At 44.0% G+C, this 16,684-nt stretch overlaps 1 long non-coding RNA gene across 1 annotated transcript; it reads left to right on the forward strand.

Annotated features, from left to right (window-relative positions):
* Positions 1-3,514: 3,514 nt before the first annotated feature.
* Positions 3,515-10,071, forward strand: LOC122540505 (uncharacterized). The gene is made up of 4 exons (XR_015752035.1): positions 3,515-3,750; positions 4,170-4,320; positions 6,679-6,779; positions 9,667-10,071. It is a non-coding gene; the product is annotated as an uncharacterized LOC122540505 (long non-coding RNA).
* The last annotated feature ends 6,613 nt before the right edge of the window (positions 10,072-16,684 follow it).

Consider the following 16,684-nt stretch of genomic DNA (forward strand, 5'->3'; position numbering starts at 1 on the left):
GATGAGGAGCAATTTCATCTTGCAGAGGAATGTGAATTTTTGAAACTCCTTACCACCGAGAGCTGTGGGGGCAGAGCTCTTCTGTATATTTAAGGCTGAGACAGAGAGATTTTTGATCAGTCAGGAATCAAGAGTTCTGGGGAAAGGGAGGAATGTGGAAGCGAGGAATGTTGGATCTGCCATGATCCTGTTGAATGGTGGGGCAGACTCAAGGGGCTGAAGGGCCTCCTCCTGTTTCTTTTTCTTATTGTCTGATAGAGATGCCAGACAAAGCCTGGTCCAAAAAGCCCTCATCATGAGAGCAGTTGAAGGAGGTCTGTGCCTGTTACTGACTGCGGAGGCAAGAGAAAGCTATGCTGGGAATGTGGGTCCTATCATGGAAATCTGACCAGCGAGTCATCCAGTCTGTGTGGATAACAGCACCGTCTCAAGCTACTCACGTTAAAAGAAAGATACAGCCAGGCTTCTGCAAGGGTTCACTTTACCAAGTCATGTGGCAACGGAGCATTCGCAACAGGGCAGGAGCCTGCTCACACTGACCAATGTGTGAAGGTGGGGGAAACATATCTTTGGGCAGCAGCATGTAGTTCAGTAATCCTCATCGGGATAGCCTCTTGCTGTCAGGAAAAGACACAAGTGAGAACAGCGTAAGGAGCACACTGTCTTATCAACGCCTCACCCACCCCTTCCTGCAACCACCTTCTGCCCTAGTGTAACAGAGCCTGTAGTAGGTGGCCCCATCAGTCTGGGCGAAAGTGGGTACTGCAGATGCTGGAGATTGGAGTCAAGACTAGAGTGGTGCTGGAAAAGCACAGCAGGTCAGGCAGCATCCGAGGAGCAGGAAAATTGATGTTTCAGGCAAAAGCCCTTCATCAGGAACAGCTGACCTGCTGTGTTTTTCCAGCATTACTCTAATCTTGGCCCCATCAGTCTGTACAGCCACCTCCAGACTCACCCTGAGATTGGAAGAGAGTCATCCTCCCCTCCTCGAAGGCCCCACCAAATGATGAAGCGCTCTGCTCACCCCGAATGAGGATGGGGCCTGGGAAAGATGCTTTAAAGAAGCAGAGGCTGTCCCAGGCTGGGAACCACACTCTGCAGACAGGGGTCATATTCTTCATGGTCAAAGAAAGAAAAGTCTCAACAATTCAACCTGCAATGTTGGAACACTCTTGGGTTATCTCAGGAATGATCATCGGGAAGCCGAGCTGTGGATATTGTCTGTACAGATTTCAGTAAGGCATTTAGCAAGGTCCCAAATGGCACGCTGTTGGGGATAAATGAAAACACATGGGATAGAGGGGGATGTGGTGCAATGGAACCAAGGCTGGCTTGGTGACAGGAAACAGAGGGTAATGAATGACGGATGCTTTTGCAAATGGAAACCAGTTTCCAGTGGTGTTCCGTGTGGCTTGAAGTTTTGCTGTTTGTGGAATAAATTAATGATTTAGACTTAAATATGAGAGACATGTTCAGAAAATTTCAGATGATGCAAAAATGAGCTGGGATGTTGATGGTGAAGACGATGCTGCTGGCTGCAGGGGGCTATCACTAGTTTGGGTGAGTGGGTGAAAAAGTGGCAAGTGGACTTCAGTTTGGAGAAGGATGAGGTTATGTACTTGGGAAAGGCTAGCAAAGAAAGGAATACACAATCAACAGGAGAGTATTGAGAGGGGCAGAGGAATTGACAGAAATCTCAGAGATGGTGTCCACAGGTCCCTGAAGGAGGCAGGACAGGTAGATAAGGTGATAAAGAAGGGACATGGGATGCTCTTCTTTATTGGACAGCGTGTTGAATACAAGACTAGAGGTGTCATCCTGCAAATATATAAGACACAGGTTAGAAGTTCTGTGCAAACCACATTACAGGCAGGACACAATTGCTGTACAGAGAGTTCAGAGGAGAGTTACAATCTTTTGCTAGAGATTGTAAATTACAGCAAGGGGAAAGGTTACAGAGGCTGGGGTGGGCTTCCAGTCAACAGAGAATGCTGAGGAGTGACTTCATCGAGATGTAACAAAACAGTATGGGGTTTAAGTGGAGTGGGTGCGTTTCCCCGAGCAGAGAGGTCAGTTACCAGAGGACACAGATTTAAAGCGATTGGTAAAAGGATTAGAAAAACATGAGGAAAATCCTTCCCCCCTCAGAGGGTAGTGCATGTCTAGAATTCGCTGTCCAGTTCGGTAGTTGAAGAGTAAACTCTCACCTCATTGAAAAGGAACCTGGATTTGCCTCTGAAGTGCTGGAACCTGCAAAACTATAAAGCAGATACTGAAACGTGGAATTGGAATGGGTAGCTCATTTATCCAGATGGCGTGGACACAATGGGCTGAATGGCCTCTTTCTGTGTTGTAACTTTCTTGTGCGTTCTTTGGTTGTAGAAGTAGCCTTAAATAATGAAGCTATTGGACAAATCGGGATAAGCTGCTGACTGCAGATTCTTATCAGCAGCAATAATCACTACATTGCCATGTTATTAATCTTCTGCATCCTGAAGCCTCTCAATATGTTTGACTTAGCATTTTATATTAAAGTTGCTCTAGAGGCTGTAACTCTGCACCATCACATTCCACAACCAGAAATCAGAAAAAGGAATCTAGCTTTTGGCAGTCTTAGTCACAGGGACCAGGGGAGTTCCCAGCTTAGATGTGAGAAACCATCAACTCCACTGACACTCTTAGAGCGGTCTTGAGGAATGAATCTTCTGTTCAAACCGAGACCCCAGTTAACCCTCTCCGATAGAAGGGAAGGTCCCTGTTTGAAGAAGAATTGGACAGTGTCGTGCTCAATATTTACCCCTCAAACAGCACCTGACTTGGTCAATGTCACATTGATGCTTGTGGGAGCTTGCTTTTGCAGTATTTGGCTGATACATTACAACAGTAACCATACTTCAGAAGGAGTATTTAATAGGTTGTAAATTGCCTTGGAACACTCAGGGGTCACAAAAGGGGCCATAATTCTTTCTTCCTTCTTTGAATAATGCAATTGGGCTGGCGATATGATCTGAACAGGCAGACACACCATCACTTATCAGAGGATGAACTGGGAATGAGCTGAGGAAAGGAAATGAAATGGCCATAATCCGGGCATCTCAATAGGATTTGTTCCATCCAGGGACATCTGACTGTGAATTTAATGGCTGGAATGGGATGCCCCTGAAATGAGTGTTGAAAATTGGGATGTGTGATAAAGTATATTCATTAAAAACAAAACAGAAAAGAAACAGAGTTAGTGTTTTATATAACAAAGCTCCATCAGAGAGATGAACAGAATTGAATCCTGGGACCTGATCAATCCCAGGATTGTTCATTTACTAACAGTGATTATATCGGTAAAGATTTTTTTAATGTCAGAGGGATATTCATGCAGCTATGGCCAATGATAAAGCTTCTTTTTAAGTGTCATTCAAAGTTCAGTTGAAGGTTATGCATGTTTTTGCAAAAGAAAAAGTCATTAAGGGCACAACAGTCCAATTCAGTGTGATACAGTGAAGAGCTCCCAATTTAAATGTGTATTCAAAAGGTTGCTTGGAGCTTCGCACATCTGCAGCGAATAATTAATACTCTTGTGAATCTGCTTCCTCCTCCTTCACTTTACCCGGCTGCCAGAATCCACCTACAAATACATGGAAGATGTCCAGCAGCACGCACTGAGGTTGGAGGATCCTCCTAAAATGTGACTTGCCACCAGTTGCTGGATGACTTAGCTGCTCTTCACAACTTCACAAAAGCAGGATCTTACCCTCAGTAAGTGTCAAGAGTTGTTGCATTTGTGAATGAACTTCCCATTAAACTCACAACAGCAAAGGCTAGTAATTAACAGCTTAAGGATCATTTAAAAGAAGGAAATGCTGGAATAACCTTTTTACCCCTGACAGGAAATAATTGCATCTCTGGAGTTTCATCTTTCATATTATTTTTAGAATTTCTTAACATTTTAGAAATAACAAAAGTTCTATTTATATTTACTGTGTTTTTCTCCCTCTTACTTTGCCTTCTCTTTTTTTTCTCTTCCTGTTTTTGGTCTATGGATGGAAAAGATTGCAGACCACTATTTTGAAGAAGTGTAGGAGAATGCCCTGATATTTTGGACCAATGTTTATCTTTGAGCTAACAGCACTAAAACAAAAATTCTCTTGTTATCAATTATTATTCTGTTTTTGTAGGAACTTGCTGTGTACCAACTGACTGCTTTATTTCCTAAATTACAACTGAGTGACAGAATGATTACAGTGCAAGAGGGCATTCAGCCCATCATGGCTACCCCTGCTCTATTGTCTGGTGCCTATCACCTGCACATCATTACCATCCACATAGGTAAGTCACCATAGTCTTACCAGATCACAGGGCTGTCTCTCATTATAGGGAGACTACTGATTGTGGTTTAACCAGAGGTTCACCACACCTCAGGTAAAGGGGAAGGTTGAGAAGAAGAATCACAGGAGTCACAGGCAACACAGGAATGGAAGCGATATTTTTGACGGTACTCTGCATCACAAACCCTAGCGAACTGAGTTAAACCACTACCTCTGTCTGGATAAACACTCAATGTTCTCCTGATTGGTTTCCTGGGGAACAATCCTTGTATCTCACTGGCACTGAAGTGCTTTTGGGACACCTTGAGGTAATTAAGGGTGTTTTGGAAATCTTTATTTCTTGATTAAACAAATTTACCAGAAAATGAAGGACATGTTGCGATGAAAGAAAAATAATCTTTTATGTTGCTGAACGGAAGGTCGAACACCTTAGAATAAACTAGAATAGAATAGTCATTTATTGTCACTTGTATTTTTCCAAAATGAATACAGTGAAAAGTGTTTAAGTCACCATACCACGGCATCTATATTAATGACAGAAGGCATCGATAAGGAAAAAAAGACGGTGGCTCAGTGGTTAGCTCTGCTACCTCACAGCACTAGGGTCCCAGGTTCGATTCCCACCTCTGGCAACTGTCTGTGTAGAGTTTGCACATTCTCTCCCGTGTCTGCGTGGGTTTCCTCCCACAATCCAAAGATTTGCAGGTCAGGTAAATTGTCCATAGTGTTAGGTACATTAGTCAGACAGAGTGGGTTACTCTTCGGAGGGTCGGTGTGGACTTGTTGGGCCGAAGGGCCTGTTTCTACACTGTAGGGAATCTAATCTATTTTAGTTCAGTTCCCAGCTCCTGGATTTGGGAAAAGACAGTCCTGCTGCAAGGGCACCATGCTGTCCACTGGAATATCGGGGCCACCTCATCACTGAAGCCGCCACCAACCCATCCGAAGATACCAAAGCCGACACCACCGGATGTGGTCTCCACCTCACCAACATCACCACAGCCGATACCTGCTCCCTCTGCGAGCCGCCTCCTCACCATCATCCATCAGAGTCCTGCCCCAGGTTCACCAGTCCCCTGCCACCTCCGGACCCTGGCAAAGCTGCCTTCCTACCGCCTTCCACCAAAAAACGGGAAGGAAGGAACAAACGAAAGAGAATAGATAACTGTGTGTGGCCGTTAGATATGAAAATCAATGATGACATTTGAGTAAAGTGTGAATTACAGACAGTTGCCATTAGCCCTAATAATAAGTGACTATTGCTGACACTTTGGTTGATCCCGACACTAATCAATACTGTAAAAAAAGAATTACTTATTCTGTGAGATCTGGGATTAGCAGCACAAAAGTAAAGACCCAGAAGATTAACTTAGACTTTCAGCTCCTAATCTAAATTCTGTCTAATTAGATTTCACAATAAAAGGGCTATTGCAACTGAATGCAAAAATATTGAAACATCTAAAAATATTCAAGATCTGAAGTGCCTCACTTATTTCTACTCTCTCAAATGTCTTCACCGCTTAGTCAGAACATCAAATATAAATGGGCCGTGGGAAAAGTGCTTGTTTTGCCTTGGGATGATATTGTTGGAGCACTATTATGCCCGATGATGGGTCCATAGAACATAGAACATAGAAAAATACAGCACAGTACAGGCCCTTTGGCCCTCAATGTTGCGCCGATCCAAGCCCACCTAGCCTACACTAGCCCACTATCCACCATATGCCTATCAAATGCCCGTTTAAATGCCCATAAAGAGGGTGAGTCCACCACTGCTACTGGCAGGGCATTCCATGAACTCACGACTCGCTGAGTAAAGAATCTACCCCTAACATCTGTCCTATACCTACCACCCCTTAATTTAAAGCTATGCCCCCTCGTAATAGCTGACTCCATACGTGGAAAAAGGTTCTCATGGTCAATCCTATCTAAACCCCTAATCATCTTGTACACCTCTATCAAGTCACCCCTAAACCTTCTTTTCTCCAATGAAAACAACCCCAAGTGCCTCAGCCTTTCCTCATACGATCTTCCTACCATACTAGGCAACATCCTGGTAAACCTCCTCTGCACCCGTTCCAGTGCCTCCACATCCTTCCTATAGTATGGCGACCAAAACTGCACACAATACTCCAGATGCGGCCGCACCAGAGTCTTATACAATATGATTGAGTATTATGAAGAGGTGACAAAGAAGATTGAAGAAAACACTGTGGTGTACATTGTTTACACAGACTTCAGCAAGGCATTTAATAAGGTTCCCCATCATAGAGATTACTAAAATTAGGTTATATGTAATCTGGGAAAAGCTAACCAATTGGATACCAAATTGGATTGAAGGTAATGGATTGTTTTCCAGACTGGAGACCCATGGCCAGCGGTGTGCTGAAAGAATCGGTGCTGAGCTCACTGCTTTTCATCACGGATATAAACAACTTTGATGTGATTATCGAAGGCATGGTTAGTATTTTTACAGGTAACATCAACAAAGTGGTGCAGTGGACAGTCAAGAAGATTATCTCAAATATAACGGGACCCTTGACTATCAATGAGCCAAGGACTGGCAGATGGTGTTTAGTTTAGATATTTGTGAGGTTTTGCATTTTGTTAAGTTAAAGCGGGGTAGTGCCCTGGGGAATGTTGCTGAACAAAGAGACCTACGGGTGAAGATTCATAGTTCCTTGAAAGTGGAGTTTAGGTCGGTAGAGTGGTGAGGAACGTGGTTGGCATGCTTGCCTTAATCGGTCAGAAATTTGAGTATAGGAGGAGGGGTAGCATTTTGCGCTTGTACAGTATGGAGGTGAGGCCACTTTAAGCATACTGCGTACATGTCAGTTGACTCTGCTAAAGGATGGATGTTGCTAAGCTTGAAAGAATGCAAAAAAGATTTGCAAGGATTTTCTGGAACCTGAGGGTTTGAGCTACAGGGAGATGATGAACAGGATGAGGCTTTTTCCCCTCGACTGTCAGAGGTTGAATGGTGACATGACAGAGGTTTAACAAGTCCTGAGGGACATGGATAGTCTGAATGGGCAAGATCTTTTTCCCAGTGTGGGGGCGTCCAATATCTGGGAAAGCTCAGGTCTGCAGCTCTCTGTTCCCTGTGGTGATAACTGCTGGTCATAACACCAGGCCTGCAGCAGAGTTGTGGGTGCTGTCCTGGAACTCAGCCAAGATGGCCAGCATTGACACGTCTACCCTCATCCTGCTGTGCTCTTCCTGTGCAGCTCAGGATATGATGACACTGGAGGGGGTGCAGAAGAGATTCACCAGGGAGTTGCCTGGTTTGGAACATTCTGGCTATAAAGAGAAGTACAAACCAGGGTTGTTTTCTTTAGAGCAAAGAAGGCTGAGATGGGACTTGAAGTGTTCAGGTTATAAGGGGTTAAGGGGTTAGAAAAGAAGGAGCTGTTCTCCTTAACTGAAGTGTCAGTAACGAGGAGCATCATTTTAAAGTGAAGGGCAGGATATTCAGAGGGGATTTGGGGAAAATGTGTTCATTCAGGGGGTGGTAGGGGTCTCGAATGCACTGCCTGGGAAGAATAGTTAAGGTGGGAAACCTCACAACCTTTTAAAGGAATGTGGATGAGCACCTGAAATGTCATAACATTCAAGACCATCAGTCAAATGCTGGAAAGTGGGAGAAAAGTGGATAGGTCAGTGTGGACTTGATGGGCTGCAGGGCCTCTTCTGTGCTATACGACTCTGTGACTCAGTTGCTATGACTCAATGTAAGCTTGGGGAACAGCACCTCATCTTTTTATTAGCCATTTTCCAGACTTCCAGTTTAACAATGTGATCTGTCTTCATCAAACCCCCTCTCCACCCCACCATCATTTCCTTTTATCTGCATATTTTAGTTTTAATCTTAGTTTTGCTTTCTGCTATATTTAATCTTGTCTTGTCACTACTCCCTTCAGCTCTGTCAGACTAATTCTCCAGGCATTCAACCTCCAAGTTCCTCTGAGACACTCCCCATCTTGACTTGGAAATATATCGCCGTTCCTTCAGTGTTGCCGGGTCAAAATCCTGGAATTCCCTCCCTAAGCGCATTGTGGGTCTACGTACAGCACGTGGACTTCAGCAGCTCAAGAAGGCAGCTCACCACCATCTTCTCAAGGGACAACTAGGGACGGGCAATAAATAAAACCTCCCTTACCTTCCACACTATCACAGATTTTCCTTTTGTCCTGGTCTGATCCACCCTTTGTTCAAAACCTTCTTTAAAAGGTTATCTGATTAAACTGAAAGATTTAATCCGTTTCTTGCCCCAGGTACTGACTGAGCATTTGCAGCATTTTCTGTTTTTAACCCCAGTGAGAAGTTATTGGTGAGCTCAGGGGATGTTGTTTCACAAGAGGAAGGCCTGGCTATCATGGGCAGGGAGTCCTGAGTCAGCCATAGCGTACTCCCCACCCCACCACCTCCTGCAGGTCCACAGAAAGAGGACCCCAGATTGTGTAGGAGGGTTTCTCCGCACTGACCAGGGAGCCCCTCACTGCTGTCAGAACGTGAGCTGGTCAGGAAGAGGCTTGTCCATGAAAGAAAGGCTCAGCAGGTCTGTGGGAAGGGCAATAGAGTTAATCTTTCAAGTCTGATGACTCTTCATTAGAAACTAGTAATGGCCCTTTCTTAATAGTCCATTTAAGAGCCTCATGTGGTTTCTGTGCAAGAAAGCTGTTCTGAGACAGTGCCCGCTGTTGAGATGATTGCATGACATCAGGAAAACAACTACCCACCCTCAATTCCACAGCCTCCCCCAATCTCAGGAGGCCCATTAAATTCCATCCCTTGGGTGCTGTGGCCCTTCCCCAGTTTCAGAGTTAGCATTTGTAAGGAGTTCCCCATCGCTGTAAATGATGCCATGCTGTGACACAACCAGTGAATAGTCAGAGTCACAGAATGCAACAGCAGCTTTACAGAATCCCTGCAGTGTAGAAGTAGGCCATTCGGCCCATCAAGTCTGCACCGACCCTCCGAAGAGCATCCCATACATATGCTATCCCTGTATTTCCTATGGCTAAACCCACCTAGCCTACACATTCCTGGAGACTATGGGTGATTTAGCATGGCCAACCCACCCTAACCTGCAGACCCTTGGACAGTGGGAGGAAACCAGAAACTCACACAGACACTGGGAAAATGTGCAAACTCCACACACAGACAGTCACCCCAAGGCTGGAATCAAACCCAGGTCCCCGGTGCTGTCAGGCAGCAGGGCTAATCGCTGCACCACTGTGCCACCCTTTGAAAAGTATTTGTTTGGCTGTGAAATGCTTTAAGGCATTCTGAGGTTATAAAATACATTATATATTTGCAAATTCTTTCTTTCTCTTCACCTCATGAGGCACCTTGGACTGGAGACAGTAGCAATCCACGTGACTTGAATAATAGAAGAGGGACAATCTGCCAAAGATCCTTCTCCGATCCCAAGGAGAGAGAAATGTTTACATTCTGATCATGTGCAGTCTTCCCCACTTGGGTCTAACAGATTAGAAATCTCAGTGCGTAAGAATATTCCTGAATTTCTAGGGCAGCTTCAGTCAAAGTTGCTGCCCTGTGCCCTGATGCCTTTCCTGGGGGAGATCTACGCTAATGAAATCTGATGTAACCAGGACAGGATACACAGTCTAGCCCCGAGCTGTGGATTAAACCTGGAAATCAGGCAGATATCGTTGCAATTCATCATGTTATTGTGCATGCTGACTGCTGACTGTTATCAAATTTGTAAGAAACACAATAAAGAAATATTGTTAAGTCACGAAAAATGAAAAGAATATTATTTTTCATTCAAACCTCACATTTCTTTTACGGTCAATACTGTTTGATCTGTGTTGATTCTGAGACAGTGTTACTATAATTACAGTGCTCATTGATTCCATTTGTGATAGCTATCTACAGTTTCTCATCAATGTTGATGACTGTGTGAAGTGTGATCATAGCCTGTTACCAGTGGATCAGGCAGTTCATTAATCTAAGATTGTTGTCTAATGAATGGCTTGTAACCCTGTCCATTATACACTGTGTGAACAGCATATCGATTCCAATGTCCGGGTCCGAACACTGCCCAATCCACTCAGAGTCCTTAGCATTCACTGCCTATTGTTCCTGCAGCCTGTCTCAGGTCTGTCTCCACCTGCAAACTGCCCAACACCATTTACAACAAGAAGAATTGCTGTCTCCTATGAAAGGTTTAGTATACTCTGATGTTCAAATGTCTGCCTTTGTGTAGACATTGGCATAGGAGGAGGAGTCACAAAAAACTGCCAATCCCAATGAAAATTTTCAATTGGCCTCTAATTTCAGCTGCTTTTTAAGGGAGAGATTTCCAGATTTCCTTCAGCCCGAGACATGGGCTTGCTTTAATATTAAGAGCTACATCTCCCTAATCTCTAGTCCCACACCAGACCAGTATCTCTCTCTCTCTCTACCTTGTTAGCTTATCTAGTCAACTTAAAAGTTGATCACTCAGTTCAATCATACAGTAATCTTCAATACTCAATGGAACATAAGAGCTCATAGTCAATGTATCCTTATCATTTCACTGGCTTTTATCCCCCAAAATGATCTCGATAAATCTGCACTGCTCTCCCAAGGGATCAGTTTATTTCTCCTGAGTTGGATTTTCATTTCTGAGTCAGGTGGCTGACAGTTCAAACCCATCACCAGAAAGTTGAGCCTGTAATCTTGCAGGACACCAGACAGCAGGCAGTACAGTGTGGGAGGTGCTATGTTTTGGATGACATGTTAAATCAAGGCCTTGCCTGCCCTCTCAGCTGGATGAACAAGATCCCGAGCAGAATCTTATAGGGGTCTGAGTGATGTGGATGAGATCCAAACACAGAAATTGTTGAAGAAACTCAGCCAGTATGGCTACCTCTGTGGAGAGAAGCTGTGATGTAGAGGTCCCAGTGTTGGGCTGGGTTGTATAAAGTTAAAAATCACACAACACCAGGTCATAGTCCAACAGGTTTATTTGGAAGCACTAGCTTTCGGAGCGCTGCTCCTTTGTCTTAACACTTGTGATTTCGAATAAACTCGTTGGACTATAATTGTGTTGAGTGACTTCTGATTCTTTATAGAGAAAACAGAGTTAACATTTCAAGTCCAGTGATCTGTCTCCAGAACAACTTCATACCTACTGAATTTCTACAGCAATCTCTGTTTTTATTTCAGATTTCCAGCATCCACAATTCCTTGTTCGATATTTGAGGCATTCAGTGAGGCCCATCTTGATGAGAGGAGAATCTCGCTTTATCGTTTATACTTCTGACAAGCGACACAGTGAGTTGCCAATTAAGGAGGATTATTGCTTGTTAAATGCCTTTTAACGTCTCAACTCACCTCATTAATATTCAGTGTCCCATTTTATCACACCTGCCAAACAAGCTAAACATCAAGAAAGCGCGACAGGGAAATCAGAGCCAGCACCTGGCAGAATCCAATCCCTGCCTGTTACAAAGGACTTCCAAATTCGATACCCGGCCTCAACACCCCAGGGAACACTCCACAGCCATTGGTTAACCTACCCTACATCCACAGCTATTGGTTAACCGACCCTACATCCACAGCCATTGGTTAACCGACCCTACATCCACAGACATTGGTTAACCTACCCTACATCCACAGACATTGGTTAACCGACCCTACATCCACAGACATTGGTTAACCTACCCTACATCCACAGACATTGGCATCCAGCATGTGCAAGCCTCGAAGAACTCTCATGGCACATCTCCGATCCGCTTACTGAGGTCTCTACGATGTGGATGTGCCTGTGTCGGACTGGGGTGGACAAGGTCAGAAGTCACACAACACCAGATTATAGTCCAACAGGTTTATTTGAAATCACAAGCTTTCGGAGTGTTGCCCCTTCATCAGATGCGGTAAGAGAGGGCACACTGACACAGAGTTTATAGGCAGAGAGATCAAAGGATCGTACAACTGATATGAGTGGAGTGAATGAACCTAAAATGTCTGATGGAGAATTCTGTTAGTAAAGAGATGCACGTTTCGATTGATTAAGATGCAAGTTCAGCATCTGTTACAAGTCACTGCCCTGAGTTAATTCAAGGTTTTATCTGTGTCTGCCTAACTTTCCAAACTTCAATCAAGGAGAGATACAAAAGGTGACATCTCAAGTCAGACACTGAATTATAGTTGTTCAGAGTCTCTCTCCATGTTAATGCTCCCCATCAGGCTCACCCGGTAACTCTCACTGTGACTCTGTAGCAGGGACACTGTGTTCTGGGACACCCCATCCCAGCTCAAGGACTGCCCCAGGCTGGATCTCACTCACTGTCACAGTGCTCACATTCTGAGCTGACCCTCCTGGTCACAGCATCCCTGCCTTGCCCTGTCTACGTGCACTGTCCTCTCAGCCTCAGTTTCACTCAGATGATCTTTGGTATTGAGGGATTGTCTTATAAGCAAAGGCTAAACAGGTTGGGACTGTACTGACTGGAGTTGAGAAGAATAGGAGGTGATCTCATTGAAACATAGAGGATTCTTAAGGGGCTTGCCAGGGTCAACGCTGAGAGGATGTTTCCCTTCACGGGAGTGTCTAGGACCAGGGGTACAGTCTCAGAATAAAGGAGAGCCGATTTAAGACTCAGACGAGGAGAACTTTGGACTCTCAGAAGGTTGAGAATCTATGGAATTTCTTGCCACAGAGAGCTGTGTGGGCAGAGTCCTTGTATATATTTAAGGCCGAGATAGATCCTTGATCAGTGGGGATCGACGGTTACAGGAAAAGGGCAGGAAAGTAGAAGTGAGGAATGTCGAATCAGGTTTGATCCTATTGAATGGTAGAACCTCCTGTTCCTATTTCTTATGGACTGATGGGGACTGGAACAATATCTCTGCTACTGTGCAGCTATTTTGCTCATTGTGCTACTGTTGTGTCTGCTTGTTCCCAAAACAAAACTTTTCAAAATAATTTCAAGAACTCTGGAGCCTCATTGAGCATATTTCTAGCAGCTAGCAGGTGGGTTTTAGCACACTAAATACATATTCACATTGTGATTAGATTCTGGCCTTTTACAAATAACATATCAGCAGGATATCCACAGTCAATCTTGGGCCTGCTCTCACACTCTATATCATGCCTGTTCTCATTTTCAATAGCATATTTGTTTCTAAAGTCTGTTTCCACATTTCATATCATATCTATTTGTTCACTAGAGGCAATGTGCACACGCAATCTCACACGTTTTTACAACAATTACTGCATTATAGGGTTATTCAGACCAGAGTTTGAGTTTAGATAATTGTACTATCACAGCATATTGTAGGGAATCTCAAAGGTTATTGCTCAGGAGTTCATTAAGCAGGAGCTTAACCTAACATCCCTCATAATCTCGTACCAATATTGATCACATCAATATAGTTTGTACTTAGTTGCTATCATGCAATAAACTACATCTTAAGACAAGAGCCTGTTATTCCTTGACTAGCAAGTGTTTTTCTCTTTGAAGACGCTAGAGTAATCAGGACCTGTAGATCACCATTATGAACATGGAAGATGGGAGAATCTACCAAATGAATCCTCACCAGGCTGAGCTCTGTGAAAGTCTGTCCTTCAATGCAGCAAAACATAATGGGGTGGTCTGGACACTCAGTGGTTAGCATTGCTACCTCACAGCACCAGGGATCTGAGTTCGATTTCAGCCTCAGGCAACTGTCTGTATTGAGTTTGCACATTCTCCCCTGTCTGCATGATTTTCCTCTGGATGCTCTGGTTTCCTCTCACAATCCAAAGACATGCAAGTCAGGTGGTTTAGCCGTGCTAAATTGCCTATTGTGTCCAGAGATGTGTAGGTTAGGTGGAGTAGCCATGGGAAATACAGGGATCAGGTGGGATGCTCTTTGGAATGTTGGACTTGTTGGGCCAAATGGCCTGTTTCTACACTTTAGGGATTCTATGAACATTGCCCCTCACAATAGAGATCTTTCCTCCCATTAGCACCTTGCTTATCTATTGTTTTTGGGATGTTTATCATGTCCTCCACTGTGAATATTTCTAGAAAATAATGTTTTAAAATATCTGCCATCGCCCTCTTTCCCGCTATTAATTTCCCAGTTTCATTTTCCAAGGGTCCCACACTTACTTTAGCTCCTCTCTCTGTTCATACACCCATAAAAGCTCTAGTTATTTGTTTTTATATTTCTTACTAATTTACTTTCATCATCAATTTTCTCCCTCTTTATTAATTTTTTTGTCACCACTGCTAGCTCTTTAAAAACTTCCCGATCCTCTGGTCTACCATTAGGTTTGTGCCACTTTGTCTGCCTTAGTCTTTGATTGGATACTCTCCCGATGAAGGTCTTATGGCCGAAACGTCAACTCTGCTGCTTCTCAGATGCTGCCTGACCTGCTGTCCTTGACCACCTTTGGTAACCACAGGTGGTTCAACTATCTTATCAATTCCTTCTTTTTCACCAGAATAAATTGTTGCTGAGTGTAATGAACCATGTGAAACAGTTAACATACAGGCTACAGTATCTGAGCCAGTTCTCCTACTTAATTTCAATGTTGCCTAAACACTTGTGTGCATTCAAGGTGAGATCCAGAGAATGCGCAGAACGTTCTGGGTGTAGGTTTGCTCGCTGAGCTGGAAGGTTCATTTTCAGACATTGCATTACCATGCTATGTAACATCTTCAGTGAGCCTCTGGACGAAGCATTGCTGATGATTCCTGCTTTCTATTTATATGGTTGGGTTTTGTTTGGGTTGGTGATGTCATTTCCTGGGGTGATGTCATTTCCTGTTCTTCTTCTCAAGGGGTGGTAAATCGGGTCCAAGTCAATGCGTTTGTTGATAGAGTTCCAGTTGGAATGCCATGCTTCTAGGGTTAGGGTTAGGCATTCCAACCGGAACTCTATCAACAAGCACATTGACTTGGACCCGATTTAGCAACCCCTGAGAAAAAGAACAGGAAATGACATCAACCCAGGAAATGACATTACCAACCCAAAGAAACCCAACCATATAAATAGAAAGCAGGAATCATCAACAATGTTTCGCCCGGAGGCTCACTGAAGATGTTACATAGTATAGTAATGTAACTTCCGAAAATGAACCTTCCAGCTCAGCGAGCAGCCCGACATCCAGAACCTCAACCTGAACTACAAATCTTCTCAAACCTCGCTGGCACAGAACGTATTACACACTGCAGCATTAAGCCAGGGCATTGGCTAGCGGCATCGTGAGTCTGTGTAGAAGAGGCCAGAGTTAGATGAGTTTAACTATTTCACAGGATTGTGGATCCAGAAGTGGTCACAGAAATGGGGAAGGATGAAGTCATGGCGAGATTTGAAATCAATACTGAGAATTTTGGAATCGAAGCAACACCTGGTTAGGAGGCAAAGTAGCTCAGCAAGTGCAAGGCAAAAACAACTTTATGTCTGTTATGACTCAGGCAGCAGAGGTTTGTGCAACATCAATTTTACACAAGGGAAGATGTGGGAATGTGCTAGCTAGGTCAGGCCCAGAGATAACAGGATCACTGAAGCAAATGAGCCGAGACTGGGTGAAGTTGGATGATGTTCTAGAGAAAATCAGGACTGCAGATGCTGGAGATCAGAGTTGAGGGTGTGTTGCTGGAAAAGCACAGCGGGTCAGGCAGCATCTGAGGAGGAGGAGAGTCGACATTTCAGGCATAAGCTTTTCATCAGGATGATGTTTTGGAGGGTGAAATAGCCAGGTTCAGTCATGAGCATGAGGACAAGGTCAGAAGCTCACCTCCTGATTAAAAATGACACTGAGGTTGGTAACAGGACTGGCTTATTGTCGATTGAGGAGTAAGGCTGGGTCATCTGGGAATCAGATTTCAAGTAGGGATCAAAGCCAATGGTTTACATCTTCCCAATATTTAATTGGAGAACATTTCGGCTAATTCAGCACGAGACAGATGAAAAGTCTGATAATTTAATAACAGTGAACGTGTAGAGAGAGAGGTGATGGTGAGGTAGAACTGGATATCATTGGCTTATGTGTGAAAATTAACATTGCGTTTTCCAATGATATTACGAGGGCAATATATAGATAAGAAACAGGAGAGGGCCAAGGATTATGGGGTGACATAAGAGGGAATGGTACAGCAACAGGAAATGAGGGTGGTGTAGTCAGTTGGTGTTAAACTGCTGCACAGCCACAGTTAAACTGCTGCAGACAGGTGGAAAGAGATAGCAGGAATATTTACCTTTGTCACAATTAAACAGGATGTGATTATGTTCAAGAGGTATTCAAGAGGACATTGGCTGATTATTTGAATAAAATGAATGCGCAAGTGTTCACGGTAAAAGCAGGAGATTGGCACAAGCTAACAATGCACAGTTAGTCTGAGCAGCCAGGATGGGCTGAA

The sequence above is a fragment of the Chiloscyllium plagiosum genome, unplaced genomic scaffold, assembly GCF_037043375.1.
Source record: "Chiloscyllium plagiosum isolate Xiang-an unplaced genomic scaffold, Cpla_swu_hap1 HiC_scaffold_29, whole genome shotgun sequence".
NCBI classification, from domain to species: domain Eukaryota; kingdom Metazoa; phylum Chordata; class Chondrichthyes; order Orectolobiformes; family Hemiscylliidae; genus Chiloscyllium; species Chiloscyllium plagiosum.